Source organism: Triturus cristatus, chromosome 6 (genome assembly GCF_964204655.1).
Source record: "Triturus cristatus chromosome 6, aTriCri1.1, whole genome shotgun sequence".
Taxonomy (NCBI): domain Eukaryota; kingdom Metazoa; phylum Chordata; class Amphibia; order Caudata; family Salamandridae; genus Triturus; species Triturus cristatus.
In genome coordinates this window covers 1,918,928,049-1,918,944,511 of record NC_140589.1, presented here as the reverse complement: position 1 = coordinate 1,918,944,511, position 16,463 = coordinate 1,918,928,049, and the positions used below count along the sequence as shown (strand labels likewise).

Below are 16,463 nucleotides of genomic sequence, written 5' to 3'. Positions count from 1 at the left end.
ATCACCAAGTTGGTAGAATTCACATGTGTGTGCAAATGTTTTGATGCTATAATGTCAGCCCGAACTGAACGGAGAGTATCTGTGTGTTGCTGTGTCCATGGTGTGGTGTGATATCAGGTCTGCTTAAGTCGTAGAAAGGTTTTACTCTTTCTGCATATTCTAGAATGTATGTTCTGCCAAAATTAAAAAATTGTAAGATGGATTGCAAACCTTTGAGAGTTTTTGGAGGTTAGAGCAGCGCGCACTTATTTAAAAAGTTGTCTGCCAGGCTCTTGCCTTCACTTGAGAGCTCATATCCCAAAAATAGGACATTGAGATGGGAAATTTTTGATGTCTTGGAATTAAATTTGTAGCCCAAATTGGGACAACCCACAATTATGTTGTTCACCCTGCACAAGTGTTCAGGTAAATCATCATCCGTTAGATAGATATCATCTACATAGTACATAGATATCTAATGCTGTTTTGTATTTCTTCCACGCAATATTATTCATTAATAACTGTGTGCGTTTTGAACTACGAATGTTCATGTGCATGTGTTTAAATGTCGGTAATCTAAAACTGGACAATATGAGTTGTCAGGTTTCATTACGGGAAACAAAGGATTGTTCATCAGGGAGGTGCAAGTCTCAATCATACCTTGGAATTTAAGTTGGTCTAAGATTTCTTTGACCTGTCTTTTTGCATTGTTTTTAATAAGGTACTGTCTTTGTGGATTTGGAGTAGATTTTAATGGGATTTCGTGGTGAGTAGGCTCCACGTACCACCCTACATGGTTGCAATGTAATTCTGGACCTAGCGCTAGCGCGTATGAATGTTTTAAAGTTTCTGGAACGAGGTCGGAGAAAGAAGGCAAAATTACGCTTTCCTCTCTTGGGCAATCCATCACAAACTCAGACGGCCAATCTTTTTCTGCTACCAGTATGTCATATCCATATGTTAAGTTCTCCCAAAAGAGACCTTTAACTTTTCTTGAGATGGCCCCCTCTATTTGGAGTGTAATTTTGTGTAATCGATGGGGGACACTAACTCTTGTATCAGGTGTTTCCACCGTGATGTGTTCATTCAATACTGCTGTCACCAGAAAATCCTTCAGTTTCTGGCGAGCTATTGTTACTTCTGCCTCGCTGTCTAGCATCGTCAGATCCTATTCCTTGTTCAGAAGCTGAGTCCTCAGAAACCTGGGCATGTCTAATTTTCAAGCCAGCTACTTTCTTCTTTTTGAAATGAGGTTTTGCTTTAGGTTGCTCTTCCTGTTTGATGATGTAATGTGAATTATGATGTGTTTCCCACTTTGACTTTGGTCGATCTTCAGTCTTTTGTTCTGATCGCCCGTCCCTCTCCCGAGTTTTTTGATGAACCCTGGAAGGAACAAAAGGAATGTGTATCAATGTCCTGATACCTCTCAGTTTTCTTAATGTTATCGTGATTCCTAAGGTTATACCTCTTTTCAGAGGACTCCCGTTGGGGAGACCCATCCCTTGATCCTGAATTCTTTTCTGAATTGTTATTTTTAGAGTTTTTATTTTCCCATTTCTTTTTAGAAGACGTGGATGCTTGCTTTGAGTTGTCCTATCAGGACTACCCGCCATTTGTGGCTTCCCTGGTTTGGCGCCCAATCTATCTAATGCAACATAGGTTTCATTGATAATTTCTGGTAATTCCCGCTCATTATTTATAGGAGCTAATTCCCTTAGGTGGTGGTGTATAGCCACTGCTGCTGCCTCCCCTTTTATGTTGCTCAGGATGATTGCAGAGACCTGGGAAAAATTACCCATCAGGTTCATTCCCAAGTCCAGGGCGGGTCCTGCCCGTACTCATTCTGTATCTGTTTTAATACTTCTGGAACGACTGGTATGGAAGGGGTACCATGTATTCTGATGTAAATGGCAGCAAAGATTGTTCCCCAAGTGGTACAATCCTCAATCGAGGGAAACATCCCTATTGGCAAGCAAATGGTTAGCATTCTGTGTTTTTCCTGCGGACCCATGTGGGGAAATACTACTGCCAGCTGTGCAGTTTTCTGTGCTATCCAAAATGGAATTTGCTCCCGTTTCGAGGGGATTGTCCCCATCACTGATTTTAGTGTCTGTGGGTTAATGTTGGGTGTGGTCTGATGTGGACCCACTGGAACACTTCTCGCAGGTTGGTCTGTTAATGTTCGCATGACGAACTAGACAATGTGTCTGTATAGCCGGACTATGTCTTTATATATTGTACGGACTTCATCCACTTTGTATGTCGCTAAGACTGGCCAGGTTGCTCCTTCTATGCTGAGTGGACCAAGTCTTATGACAGATTTTGTGTGTGGGAGGGCGACTTTAAACCACTTTCTGAGTTGCTGGTAAGTTAACTGGACTTCAATGTCTTTTTAAAGGAATGTATTCTTGCGGTGGTTTAGCCACAATGTATGTGTGGAACAATTTAATCTGTGGATCTGCAGGTGGAAACTGAATCCAAGAATAGAATACCTCCGATCCGAACACCTCGTGTGCCTCAATTCCGAAGTTAACAAAGCCATTTCCTGAACCACTGCTCGTGGACTCAGTCATTCTCAAATGGAGATGGATAAATATTCTTTTAGAAATTTAAGGGTTTTGCACAATGTGGGGAACCATTTATCTTTCCAAGCTTCTTTAAACGTTCAGTAAAAACAAAAAGTGTAACTGCTCAGCTGAGGCGGATACCCCTTCCCACTTCAGACGTCTCTGAAAAGTCTGAGTAGGGCTTTCTGAGAAAGCATGACTGAACTTCTCAGATTTTTACTGTTAAATATAAGAACCAAACCAACGTTTTTGGCGCCATGTCGTGTAGTTCCTAGGAATTCCCAGGACCTGTGCATTTTGGATGACCTAAACTGAGTGCTTGGTGTCCCGACCGCTTCCAGACACATCCACAGGATTTGTCAGCCGTTAGACCAGCTAGCTCTACAGTGCCACTGCCACCCCCATGTATCTTACAGTCGTGTAGGTAGTCTCTGGCAACCACTGATCGTGACAACCCTGATTCCTCAATGATCGTGGAAAACAGTACAGTACTTTTCACCCAGTCACTCTGGCTCACTTATTCTCAGAAAATACAGAGGAGGACGATTAGGACATTTCAATAAGTATTTATTGGTCCAGCGTCAGTCTTGTGTAAAACATATGTGCTGCGACAATCAGGAGACAGAAGCATACGCAAGAGATTGCTACTACCAATATAGTAAATAGTAGATACATTTGTACCATAGTGCTAATAAGATGAAAATAAGCAGTTCAGATAAAAACACTAGCACTTGCATATTCCTAAAATAAACGCCCTAAGTAATTTGGCTAAATATACCCAGCCTTGAACTGCATGTATATGCGCATATGTAAGTGTGTAGACAAAAACCCCCTAGAGAAGAATCATCCCCCTCAACTGATGGTTGAGAACGAAGAACCCTGTCTCTGCTTCGAGGATGACACCCCGCAAGGGATGTCAGATCGCTGCATGTCGAAGGTTCAGCATGCAGGACCACGTGTCAGCTTGGAAGGAAATCTCTAATTTGAAGGGGGGAATAAGGGTCTTATATACTAGAGTGGTCACTCTAGGGTTTCTTCTAGAATTGATATGTTTTAAAAACAGTCATTAATGTTTTGAAGACAATCTTAAATGTTTTTCCAAACAAATGCGATCATGCACAGCAGGCTGTTGGCCAAGGATGAAAAAAAGTGGTGACATTATACAGAATAATTATACCGTGCCTGGTACGTCAGGTACAGGGATTATGATAGAGTACTGAGAGCCAGGCTGCAAAGACACAGGAGCAAGGTACTAGGTAAAAGGTCACGTGTTTAGAATCGTTATTGTCGTGTGGACAGGACAATGTATGAAAAATAGAGGTATACATGAAAGGACTAGCCTAAAGGACATTTTAAATGAGGTACATACAGTCAAGTGCTGGCTGGCTGGCTGCAGCGCTGCCCTATTCTTAGAGTTGTTTCTCTGTACTTTCAGTTAACATTTTCAAAAACACTAATGGTATTGTTGCGAGTGTGGAAGATGAGACTTCCTACTAGTAACAAGTGGCCTGTTCAGGGGCAGGGATCTCTATATGTCATGTTGTTTAGTGCCCTTCCATTTCTGGTGCTTTGCAGCAGTTTTAAGATCTTCTTAGCTTTTCTCATTGCTCATTCTCATTGCTCAATGGGTGTAATTTCTGTTATTTATATGTGTCCATTGCTTGATTCTTCTCACGAGAAAGCGTCACTCATAGTCGTTGAAATGTCATTTATAATTGCACTGAAATTATATAGAAAGTCACGCATAGCAATCTGAAACCTAGCCATCTATTCACCTGCACCCGTAAGTCAGGGCTGGACTGGCCGTAGCGGGCACCAGGCATTTCCCCGATGGGCCAATAGTGTGGGGGCTGGTTTTGGGCCCCTGGGGGGCCATTTTTGTTACAGGGGATCGGCAATATCGCTCCCGTAACAAAATCGGCCGAAACCGGCCCTCGTAAAATGCTCAGCTGCACCCCCTCAGCCGGGAGGAGAGGGGGAGGCTGAGCAGTTTGCCAGGGCCTGTTTCGGTTCCCAGTCCGGCCCTGCCGTAAGTACTCGCACTTGTTGTGGGCTCCTGATGCTTGTATTGGTGACTTTGGGAGCACTTTTCTGAGCTTTATTTTGTAATGCGCAGGAAGCTTTTCAACCATTGTCTTGCTCACTAATGCGCAGGAAGCGCTCCTATTATGTTGTCCATCCACACGCTTGGAGTGCTTTAACTATTACTTTGTTCTCAACACACCTGGAACACTTTTTGGGGAACCACATAGTCCACATGTCGGAAGCATTTTCCCCTGTATGGGGCTGTTCCAACTCTGTTATTTTGTTTCTGGATTTCTATAAAGCACTACAAAGATTGCATCAATAGGAGGAGAGACTCAGTGGTGTCAACTGAGTCTTGCCTAGGTTTACTTGAATTATTGATCACTTCCTCATCAAGAACACTTTAGGAAGAGTAGCCCAGACACTTTATCGTCTTCATCACGATCCCGTGACAGGATTCAGACATTTGCTCTTGACAGTGCTATACCAAACTATAGAGGACCTCCACTCCCTTGACCCAGTCTTCTTCCTTGTCCTGTTTAGAAACGTTACAAGAGGAAAGGGACTGTGGAGGTGATTGCTATTCGTCTTTACAAGGCAACACCTCAGGCTCAAGGTAAGCGTTGCAGTAGTCTGACAGTACCTTGAGTGCCTCGCCGCAGGCCCTGGAGCTCCCAACACTGCACTACCTGCGTACCTTGCTGAAAGGAAGTGTCTGCGAGGCAGTCCTCAAAAGTCTTTTCTCTATGTCTTCTCATGTAGTTTTCCTGATGCCATCTCCATTTGTAGCAAGTCTGGGTCCATTGTAATGTAATGCTATTTCCTGTAATATCGTGGACATCATCGGGCTTAAAGGGAGGTGATGAATTTTCAGTGAAGTTGAAAACCTAATCTCAGCCACTGGTAAAGACTTGAGGTTGCATCCCAGTCCATCATTGTGTGGCCCACCATGCCACCTCAGATAGGAAGCAGAAATATGCAAATCAGCCTAAGATTCCTTCCAATAGGAGCAGTCCAGCCTGAAAGGCCAAGCCAGGTCCTTTCTGATCCGCAACACAAGCAGTGCAAGACTGGTTTCAGCCTCTCTGGGCCTTGACTCTAGAGGTGCAGCGAGCATGGACATTCTTGTCGCATTTAGGAATATGGAAAAAGATGGATGTATTGTTTGGGTTCATCTCAGGCACTGGTAATTACTACGGGACGCATCCTAGCCCAACCTTTTTGTTCTTGCTCCCCATTACACTTCAGCATACAACAAATCATAATGTTTACGCCAACATTACTTTCCATTCTGGAACATGTACTGTTGTTTTTTTTTTTACCAATATGAGCAGGGGATTAAAAATTCGGCCTTGCAAAGCATGTTGGGTAAAGATTGGTTAAAGTTTTCAACATTCTCAAGGACCTCTTGGCAGTGGTGCACACCTACACTTTCACTGAATGTCTGGGCAGTTGCTGCCGAGTCTGCACATGTTTTGTAAGGCTTGCTCGCTCTGCTGCTGTCTCCTATTTTGTAGGTTTGAGGCTTGCACTTCTGTTGTCCATGCTTTTTATGTTTTGTGCAAATGTGGAGCATGATACATTCTAGGGAATAGCCCATGAGATTGGACACTGTGTACCCACCCTCCCCAGAGCCAATGTCTATGTGGTGTCATCAGTAGGTTAAGAATAAGATGTATTCACCACTCACCCAACTGCACCTGGAACACAGCTGCCCGGACCACTCCTGACGATCCATCATCAACACTCCAGGGGCCACAGGCACGGAATCTTAAGTTAAAGACGCGTCACCACAGTCTAAGCCCATTTTTAAAACCACAGTTTTACTTACAACCCTTGGATGATTGTAAATACCCACGATCTTGGACATAAATAGGAGTAGAGCCATAAATATAATCAGCGATTCCCCAAGCGCACTATTAGACACATTGGTAGGCCAGGGTTAAACAGTCTCCTGGTTGTAGTTTCCTAGTGCAGTAAACCACACGTGGGGTGTTAGAGAATGTGATGGTGAGGCCGAGGAACCACAATCCCAGGATAATGACCTGTATAGAGGCCCTGCAGAGACTTAACATTTGGTGTTTACTTCCAGCACATTTTGGTAAAGTGGTAAAGCCAGGATTAGATGTAACGTGAATTGCCCACAGTGTTAGGGGTTTTCTGACTTTTTTTTACAGCATTTGCTAGCTTTATTCAGCTTATTTTAAGCGCCTCCCCACCAATATTTATGTGTGGTGAAAAAGGTCAGAAGTAGATTGAGACCTTTTCTTTTAGCCGTGGAGCGGTAGGTGCTTGTTGTAGGCGACTACTGTCCCCAGAACCAGTCCATGACACTACTAACTAAAGTAGACTGGTACACATTACTGGGCACCGAATGCCAGTGGCCAGAATACCTACCACCTCTTGCTTATATATTTGTGATGTGTTTTATGGCTGGAGCCCTTCCTCCTCACCTCACATGTCTCCCCCCTCCGCCCACCCCCAGGATGTTTGGTGCGTGTGCGAAGGTAGTTTTGTGTACTGGGTTTATGTAAGGTGTAGAACCCATTTCAGGTGTCCCCCTTGTGTGTATGTAGGCCCTACAATTGGATGGTTCTGCATAATGTTAGTAATGCTCTGCGTTCTCTCTTCTGACCTCATGGTCCGCTGCTTTTTAGAGTCACACCTTACATTGAGATGCTTTGTAAAGCAGATGACCATTGTAGGGAAAATTATAAACTCTTTGACACCACTTGGTACCTAATACTAGATACTTGGCCGAAAAAAGCAAAAGAACTGACTCTGCGCGAATTACTGTACTGTAATACTTCCTTGAAATGTTGCTCTTTTTGCACATCCTTCAGTCCATATGAAACCAGTGTTAGCTCCTACCCCCTCAACCATGCACCCCTCCCCCTCAACCCCCATCACCTCCTCCACACAGTTCCATGGATCCTGCCAGCTATTACATGCTCACATGTCAAGAGAACTTGCAGACAGAATAGGACCTTCCCTGCTGGAGGATCACTGAACATTTCCTGTTAGTCACTCCATGGGGTGTAATCCCATTGATGCTGCCGCTGCACAGAAGCAATGCACTCTGGTGCATTCCCTGACCTCACCTGTCAGAATGCCAGGAGCCCACTGATCTCCAATCTCACATAACTGCCCTACAGTGCTATAATCTACCCCATCAGGCTCTAATCCCCTTTTCTGAGGGGAACCCCAACATGCGGTTGCCACACCAATGACATCACCCTCCAAACAAACTTCACTCCTTCAAAAAAAATCATTATTCACCATTGGTTTCGACAGGCTCATCAGGGGCGCCAAAGGATGAGAGGTGAGAAATACACATTTGAACAACATCCCTGTATCCTTCAGGACCGCCGCCCCAAAGCTGCTCATATTTGTGAAAGAGGTCAAAATGCACCTCTTTAAAGAACCCTATATCACAAGTGCATTAACCGTCAAGAAACCAGTTACCCCTCCTATCACTCATTCCCTTTATGCTGGTCTTTGACCATGCACAGTGCTCCGTTGCCTTCTGGCTGGGTTTGTGCTGTAATAATGGCATATGCATTCATCCATATTGGCGTGACTGGTGTGCACTTGTTCATCTTCCCTTTCCGCTCATGTACCTGCCCGACCCTGTGCTGGGAAGCCGTGCTGCCCTCCATTCACTGTTGCTGGCCATGGAATGGGTGATCACCACCCATCGTACAAGGCATTGCTTCACTCCTTTCCCTTCCGGGGCATTGGTCACTAATTGCACATCGTCATCTAATCTGCGTCCTTTTCACTTGCTAATGGACCGCAAAGTTCCCATCGCAGTGGAGTGCTTACGGGTCCTGCCATTTGAATGTCCTTCATCTGACTTGCTGACTGCAACATAACAACCAGCCATTTGGCTGACATGTTGTTGATGACGTGTCCCCTGGCTCCTCAAACTGTCTTCAGTGTCCTTTGGGGTGGTTGCCTCCCTTCCACTCCTAATTCACCTTAAGAACTGAGATTGGTTTTCCATTGATGCCTCGTTGCTGCCATTTCTCAGCCTTCGTTTCACGCTGCATCAGTTTGAACTTGAATCGCTGCTGTTGAGAGAGCATGGTATGTGTAGCTCTAAGAGTGGTTGATTGCTTTATGGAGGTTTGACTGAATTATGTACGAGGACTTTAACATGCTGTTTGTCAACCAGATTGTTTTAATTTGCGTGTTTCATAGGCTCTAAATGGAAAGATGGGGCTATGAAGAAGTGGGCTGGGCTTTTAGGGTCTGCTATCTAAGCTGCAGCTGTGCTCCATATTAACTCAGACCTTGTTCATCTTGTAGGTGCGCTGTATGCTCATCCAAACATTTTTTAGCCTGTGGGTGTGCTGTATGTTCACTCAGACCGTGTTTAGCCTGTGCCTCCACTGTTGGTTCACTCAGACATGGTTCATCCTGAAGGTGCTCAGGCTGTTCTTTCAGACCTTGGTCTGCCTGTGAGTGTGCTGTGTGTTCATTCGGACCTTGTTTAGCCTGTGGGTGCGCTGTATATTCACTCAGACCTTGTTCAACAAGGGTTCATAGTGTGGTCATTGTAGCGCAAGGTTTTGATTTAGAGGAAGATGTGTGTTGGGGGTTTCATCGTATATACCAGTACAATAAAAAGGTTTTAAAAAATCTATTTATTCATAGACCAAAGGTGCTTTACAATAGTTACCAGAGAATAAAGTTCCTTTTGCTTTGTAAGTTAAGGATGGTTATTTGGAAGATAGGAAGAAGTGGGATTCAGGTTTAATGCAAATAAGCTCTTGGTTGAAGCGTCTCTTTACTTGCTTTCAAGGTAGGATGGACCAGGTGGTGCGGCTGCCATCCCCGAGGGAACAAACAAAATAACTGTTAGGTAAGGTTTTCCATTACCCCCTATTTCCTTTTCTCTTATTACTTCTCTAGTCGCTCTCTGAGTCTCTCTCTCAGCTTTTTAAATAAAATAAAACAATATGTGACTTTTATTTAGTCCTCTTCTTTGATTGCTTGCTAGCTGCTTTGAGGTTGTTTTCTTACAAAAGCTAGTTTTTGCCAGCTTTAAGCTAATCAACTCCAGTTTAAAAAAATTTGCAGAACTTTCTTCTTTCCTCCCCTTACCCTAGGGCTTTTACGAATACTAAGTGTTCTCTGGCAACGTACCTCGCCATGCAGGGTGTTGTAGTTGTGTCCAGCCTCCCAATGTTGCTGCTAACCCCCCCATTCTATTTTTGCATTCCCACTAATGTGTCCGACCAGCTGGGTACCCTGGCATCCACCAGTTGGAGACACATTTCTCTGGGTCTATGAATGTGGTGCACCTAGTGCAAGTCCGGTCTCTACCTAGGTTGGGACGCTCTGGTCCTTGAAGACTTGCCGCCCGTGTTGCCCAGCAGTTCCTTGACTGTCGGCTCATTTGTCTCCTCCCTCGGACTGCTCTGTCTGTGTCCTTGCTGTCTGGATCTGACTTCCGCCATCCCTATTAATCACGTCCTCTTATTCTGCCCTTATCTGTCTTGTTTGCCATTCAGGGGTCGTGCTGGGTCCCTGTGATGAAAGTTGAAGATAGTCTTTTTTTTTCTTTATCCTGTGTTGTTTTGTGTTTGTCTTTTCTTGTCCCTTTTTGGTTTCCTTTACTGTTGTGATGCTTTCTTCTCCTTTTTCAGGTGTAGCAGTGCTCGGGTCCTGTTGAAGGAGTGTGATGAGTTCCCTGCCCTCAAGTAAGTCCTTATCTTTCCCACAATTTGAAATGGTGAATTCCACTGAGCTACCTGGACACGGCCTATCCTTACAGTGGCATTTAAAGCAGTGATTACAAGCAGGCCAATTCCTTTATTCAATAAAATGTCCCTTTCTAAATCACTGGAAAAGGAATAGATGAACACTCTTAAGTGGGTAGGGGAGTAAATCGCATCTGATAATTGATCAAAAGTTTTACAAATATCTCACTTTGATGCCAGCCATTGACACAAAATGTGTAAATTAATGGCGTTTGCTGCTGAGAATCTGAGTCACAATATATGTGTAACTTGTGTTTCCTTCTTAAATATTCACTTCTTTTGCTCTCACAATCTCGAGTTCCAGTGGTCCCAAGCTACCGATCTACACAGTATCCAAGACCTGTTTCACCACTATCGGAAATTCAACTCAAAACGATTACCTATCTTGTTTCTGTAAATGTATAAGGTCATAAGTATTTTTTCTTCATGTTCATTTACAATCTCTAACTCTATTTCTACAGGTCACTGAAACATCAACAGAAAAAAGAAGGTTTTAATTTAGTGAAACACAACAGAAATAATTATTTCAAGGAAAGTTAAAACATTCTGGAGCTCTAAGGGAGAAACACATTCTAAGTGGCATAAATGGTGAGGAACTTGGAGCGTAAGAAACTGCTTAATGTGAAAGTTGTCAAAATTTGTAAAGGATGTTTACCAAGAGTCCATTACTGATATTGAGTAGCCTCCGAAATATAAATGAAACGCAAGTGCAAATTGAAAGTCTGCATCTACTAATTGTCAGAACATTTTCACTTAATGTAAACATTTCAAAATAGGTAGAACAAAAAACATTGGCAACAATTGATACCCACACGGTGCACTTGAGAATAATCATTGTTGTAAATTCTGTGAAATGACTTGGAGACCCAAACTGCACCCCAACAAATCAGTATCTGTACATGTGGTATGACAGAACTATCAGAAAAACTAATGACCTCCGTTTAAACGAGAACGCTTCTGTCTACATCTCCTGTGATTCAGAGGACAGAAAACATTGTTTAAAAGAAATGCTCTTTCTCAGATGTCATTACGACAAAGACGCTGCATTACCATTTCCAATATAGAAAGATTTTCCCCTTCAACTGTGTCTGCTGGGTTGATCTGAGTGGTTTCAAAGTGTCCTGGACCTGCAAGTGCCTTAGCAATTGAGCGAAAAAGCATATACTGGCACAGAAACCTTAAAATAGGCCAGTGCTTTGCTATTGATAATGCATAAACCACCCTGTAATGCCTATTCACCTGTCATTATTTGTGTGAACAAATATACTTAACAGGCAAACACTAAACCCCAAAGACCTTATCAGGGTTTTTAAAAATCCTAAATCAAATGTGATAAACGGGAGTCACAAAATCACCCGGGTATAACTTAGAGAAAATAAATCAATGAGATGCATCTTAATAATTACAGGGGGCTCCACAGTCAAAGTTTATAAGACAAGTTAGATAGGCTGCCTTTAAAAGTAGGCAATTGATCTCCAGATAAAAGCTATAATTAGTTAAATACAAATGTTATGATGAGCATCTTCAGTTTATTTTAGAAGTTAACGCTGAGTGTAATATAAACAAGTACAGCCTCTGCAATCAGATTCAGTCTTAAGATGGCATGTATCCAGGAACGAACACAACACGGAGATGCATACATTTCAAATAAGAGCAATGAATGTGAGAACAGATTTAGTTATGAATCTCACCTCACTAAATACGAGAGAACTCACACTGGACAAAAACCTCATGAGTGCCCCGAGTGCCAGAAAGGTTTCAGTCACAAACCCTCTCTCATTCGACATGTGAGAATCCACACTGGAGATAAACCATATCAGTGCTCCAAGTGTCAAAAAAGCTTCAGTTTTTCAAGCAGTCTCACTCAACACAAGAGAATCCACACTGGACAAAAACCTTATCAGTGCTCTGAATGCCAGAAATCTTTCAGTCGCAAATCTTCTCTCATTCGACATGTGAGAATCCACACTGGTGAAAAGCCATATCAATGCTCCGAGTGCCAAAAAAGCTTCAATTTAGGGGGCAGTCTCACTCAACATGTCAGAATCCACACTGAACAAAAGCCATATCAATGCTCCGAGTGCCAGAAAAGCTTCAGGTGTTGGGGCAGCCTCACTCGACACACGAGAATCCACACTTGTCAAAAACCTTACCAGTGTTCTGAATGCCAGAAGAGCTTTATTCAGAAAGGCAATCTCATTCGACATGAGAGAACTCACACTGGGCAAAAACCTTATCAGTGCTCTGAGTGCTTGAAAAGCTTTATTCAGAAAGTCCATCTCATTCGACATGAGAGAACTCACACTGGGCAAAAACCTCATCAGTGCCCTGAATGCCATAAGTCTTTCAGTCAAAAATCTTCTCTCATTCGACATGTGAGAATCCACACTGGTGAAAAGCCATATCAGTGCTCCGAGTGCCAAAAAAGCTTCAGTTTTTGGGGCAGTCTCAATCAACACAAGAGAATCCACACTGGACAAAAACCTTATCAGTGTTCTGAATGCCAGAAAAGCTTTATTCAGAAAGACCATCTCATTCGACATGAGAGAACTCATACTGGGCAAAAACCTTATCAGTGCCCTGAATGCTGGAAAAGCTTCAGTCACAAATCTACTCTTACTCTGCATGAAACAACCCACACTGGGCATAAACCGTATCAGTGCTCTAAATGCCAAAAAGGTTTCTGTGACAAAAGCGGTTTAAATCGACATGAGAAAAAGCATACTGGGCTCAAACCGTATCAGTGTTCTGAATGCCAGAACTGCTTCTGTGATAAAACAAGTCTCACTTATCATGAGAGAACCCACACGGGGGAAAAACCTCATCAATGCAATGAATGCCATAAAAAATTCAGTGTCAGATCCAGTTTAATTAAACATGAAAGCATCCATACTGGACATAAACCATATCAGCGCTCTGAATGCGAACAGAAACTTCAGTCAGAAATTAAACCTCATTAAACACGAGAGAGCTCACACTGGGGAAAGAGCTTATCAGCGCTCTCCATGCAAAAAACCAATTCTGTCTGAGATCCAACATGAGAGAATCCATACTGGGCTCAAACCCTATCGGTGCTCTGAATTCCAGAAAAGCTTTAGTTGTAAAATAACTTTCACTAGACATAAGAGAACTCACACTGAGCAAAAACCTTAAGAGCGCTCTGAAAGCTAGGAACGCTTCAGTCTGAAGGCCAGTCTCATTCAACATGTGAAAAACCACAATGGGTAAAAACTTTATCATTGTACTAAATACCAGAAAAACGTCAGTCAGATATTCAGTTTGATTCAACATAAGGGAACCCTCAACCATAAAAAAATATATCAGTGTTCTCAATGTGACAGAAACTTCAGTTGTAAATGTCACGTCTCTACATGGGAGAGACAATGTGGGAGAATAAAAGGTGCTCAATGTGAACCCTGGGGAGGAGGTTTCAGCATCGCAAAACCTTCCCATGAAGCAGCCGCAGTGACATAAATCCATTGATGGTCTTACTATCTACTGAGAAAAGCGTACAGTGAGAGATGAACATGCTTTAATTAGTCTAATTACTTAATAATTGTTTGAGGTATATTTTAAGTCATTCTCTTGTCAAGTCTGCCACATTCCATGAGGCTATCAATAATGGTGAAAATCTGCTGCTTTCCAGGTCCGGGCTGTAAGTAGGACTGTCACTGGCAACTGGAGTGGTTGTGGAGATCAACTAACTATATTAAATTAAAAAATATATATATATGATTTAAAATATTAAGGAAAATATTTGTATTTATGTACTATGTATATGAACTCAAACTTACAAAACGTTAAGTACAGAATTAATTGAAATTGAATTTTTTAAGAACAAATTAGTTACAATTATTTTTAAATTAAAGGTTATTAACATATTTTACCATAAAATAATTATTGTAAACATATATACTGTTTTAATATTCTATTGAATTTATATGTATCTTAAAAATGCAAAATAAATGACTATAATATTATTTCCTTGCCTCAATTATATTTTATGAGAGGATGTTGCAGTATGATTGGTTGGCCATGTGTGTGGCTGGACTTATTACTGCTCCTTTTTGGTGGTAGTAACTTACATTCGTAAATTTGGCTGCACCTCGTTTCAAAGAGTGGAGTTACACAAATCTACACTTTGAATAACTTTACACCTGTAAATGGTGAATAGCCAAAAGTAGCAAAGTTATTCAAAAGTGTATGAGTAATCTTGTATGTGTAAATTACTCATGGGTGTAAGTTACTGTTGCAAATAGCCTCAAGGTATTTAACTTGACAGGAGTGGTAAATCTGAAGCGGATGCAGGTACTTGGACCGCTATTGGAGCAAATTGGAAGATCCTTATAGAACACCAGAGCGCTTGTCCCAGGCTTTTGTTTGAGGGGCGGCAACGTATAACTTGAAGTACATTAACGTAGTAGGTCGCACACTGCTCGTCATACCAGCAAATAGCCCCAAAGAACTATGGATAATGTAGTGGCAGCGGTGAGTACGCCTATGCCACAAGTGTGTCGCTTAATGCCATCCCTGGACACGTGTGTCGAGGTAATTGCCTCTCGTCAGCAGGGAGCAGGTAAGTATATGGGGTGCCGAGTAGACTGCCAAATTATTAAAGGAATAGTATCTCTCACGGCGCGCAGGTGCAGAACCAAGGCTCGTTGGCCCAAGTCGCTCAAGAGAGCTTAAATACATTAACGTAGTAGGTCGCACACTGCTCGTCATATGATGGCATTAAGCGACACACTCATGGCATAGGCGTACTCACCGCTGCCACTACATTATCCAGAGTTCTTTGGGGCTATTTGCTGGTATGACAAGCAGTGTGCGACCTACTACGTTAATGTATTTAAGCTCTCTTGAGCGACTTGGGCTGACGAGCCTTGGTTCTGCACCTGCGCGCCGTGATAGGTACTATTCCTTTAATAATTTGGCAGTCTACTCGGCACCCCATATACTTACCTGCTCCCTGCTGACGAGAGGCAATTACCTCGAAACACGTGTCCAGGGATGGCATTAAGCGACACACTCGTGGCATAGGCGTACTCACCGCTGCCACTACATTATCCAGAGTTCTTTGGGGCTATTTGCTGGTATGACGAGCAGTGTGCGACCTACTACGTTAATGTATTTAAGCTCTCTTGAGCGACTTGGGCTGACGAGCCTTGGTTCTGCACCTGCGCGCCGTGAGAGGTACTATTCCTTTAATAATTTGGCAGTCTACTCGGCACCCCATATACTTACCTGCTCCCTGCTGACGAGAGGCAATTACCTTGAAACACGTGTCCAGGGATGGCATTAAGCGACACACTCGTGGCATAGGCGTACTCACCGCTGCTACTACATTATCCAGAGATCTTTGGGGCTATCCTGGTATGACGAGCAGTGTGCGACCTACTACGTTAATGTATTTAAGCTCTCTTGAGCGACTTGGGCTGACGAGCCTTGGTTCTGCACCTGCGCGCCGTGAGAGGTACTATTCCTTTAATAATTTGGCAGTCTACTCGGCACCCCATATACTTACCTGCTGCCTGCTGACGAGAGGCAATTACCTCGAAACACGTGTCCAGGGATGGCATTAAGTGACACACTCGTGGCATAGGCGTACTCACCGCTGCCACTACATTATCCAGAGTTCTTTGGGGCTATTTGCTGGTATGACGAGCAGTGTGCGACCTACTACGTTAATGTATTTAAGCTCTCTTGAGCGACTTGGGCTGACGAGCCTTGGTTCTGCACCTGCGCGCCGTGAGAGGTACTATTCCTTTAATAATTTGGCAGTCTACTCTGCACCCCATATACTTACCTGCTCCCTGCTGACGAGAGGCAATTACCTCGAAACACGTGTCCAGGGATGGCATTAAGCGACACACTCGTGGCATAGGCGTACTCACCGCTGCCACTACATTATCCAGAGTTCTTTGGGGCTATTTGCTGGTATGACGAGCAGTGTGCGGCCTACTACGTTAATGTATAACTTGAAGTACTTGCTACATTATTGAGGGACTCCTGTCATAACTATTTGATATTACAGTGCCACTGCCACATCACCCAACACCTGCGGGTACTACACTGGCTCCCCGTCGAGAAGAGAATCCCCTTCAAGCTTCTCACCCACATCCAC

General features: G+C 43.2%; 1 pseudogene across 1 annotated transcript in view; it reads left to right on the top strand.

The window, feature by feature from the left end:
• LOC146822463 (uncharacterized) overlaps positions 1 to 14,178 on the top strand; it is a 64,280-nt pseudogene extending 50,102 nt beyond the window's left edge. Inside the window, exons 3-5 of the transcript XR_014963310.1 lie at positions 9,379 to 9,438; positions 10,226 to 10,279; positions 10,801 to 14,178. The product of XR_014963310.1 is annotated as an uncharacterized LOC146822463 (transcript). The remainder of the gene's footprint in view (positions 1 to 9,378; positions 9,439 to 10,225; positions 10,280 to 10,800) is intronic.
• The last annotated feature ends 2,285 nt before the right edge of the window (positions 14,179 to 16,463 follow it).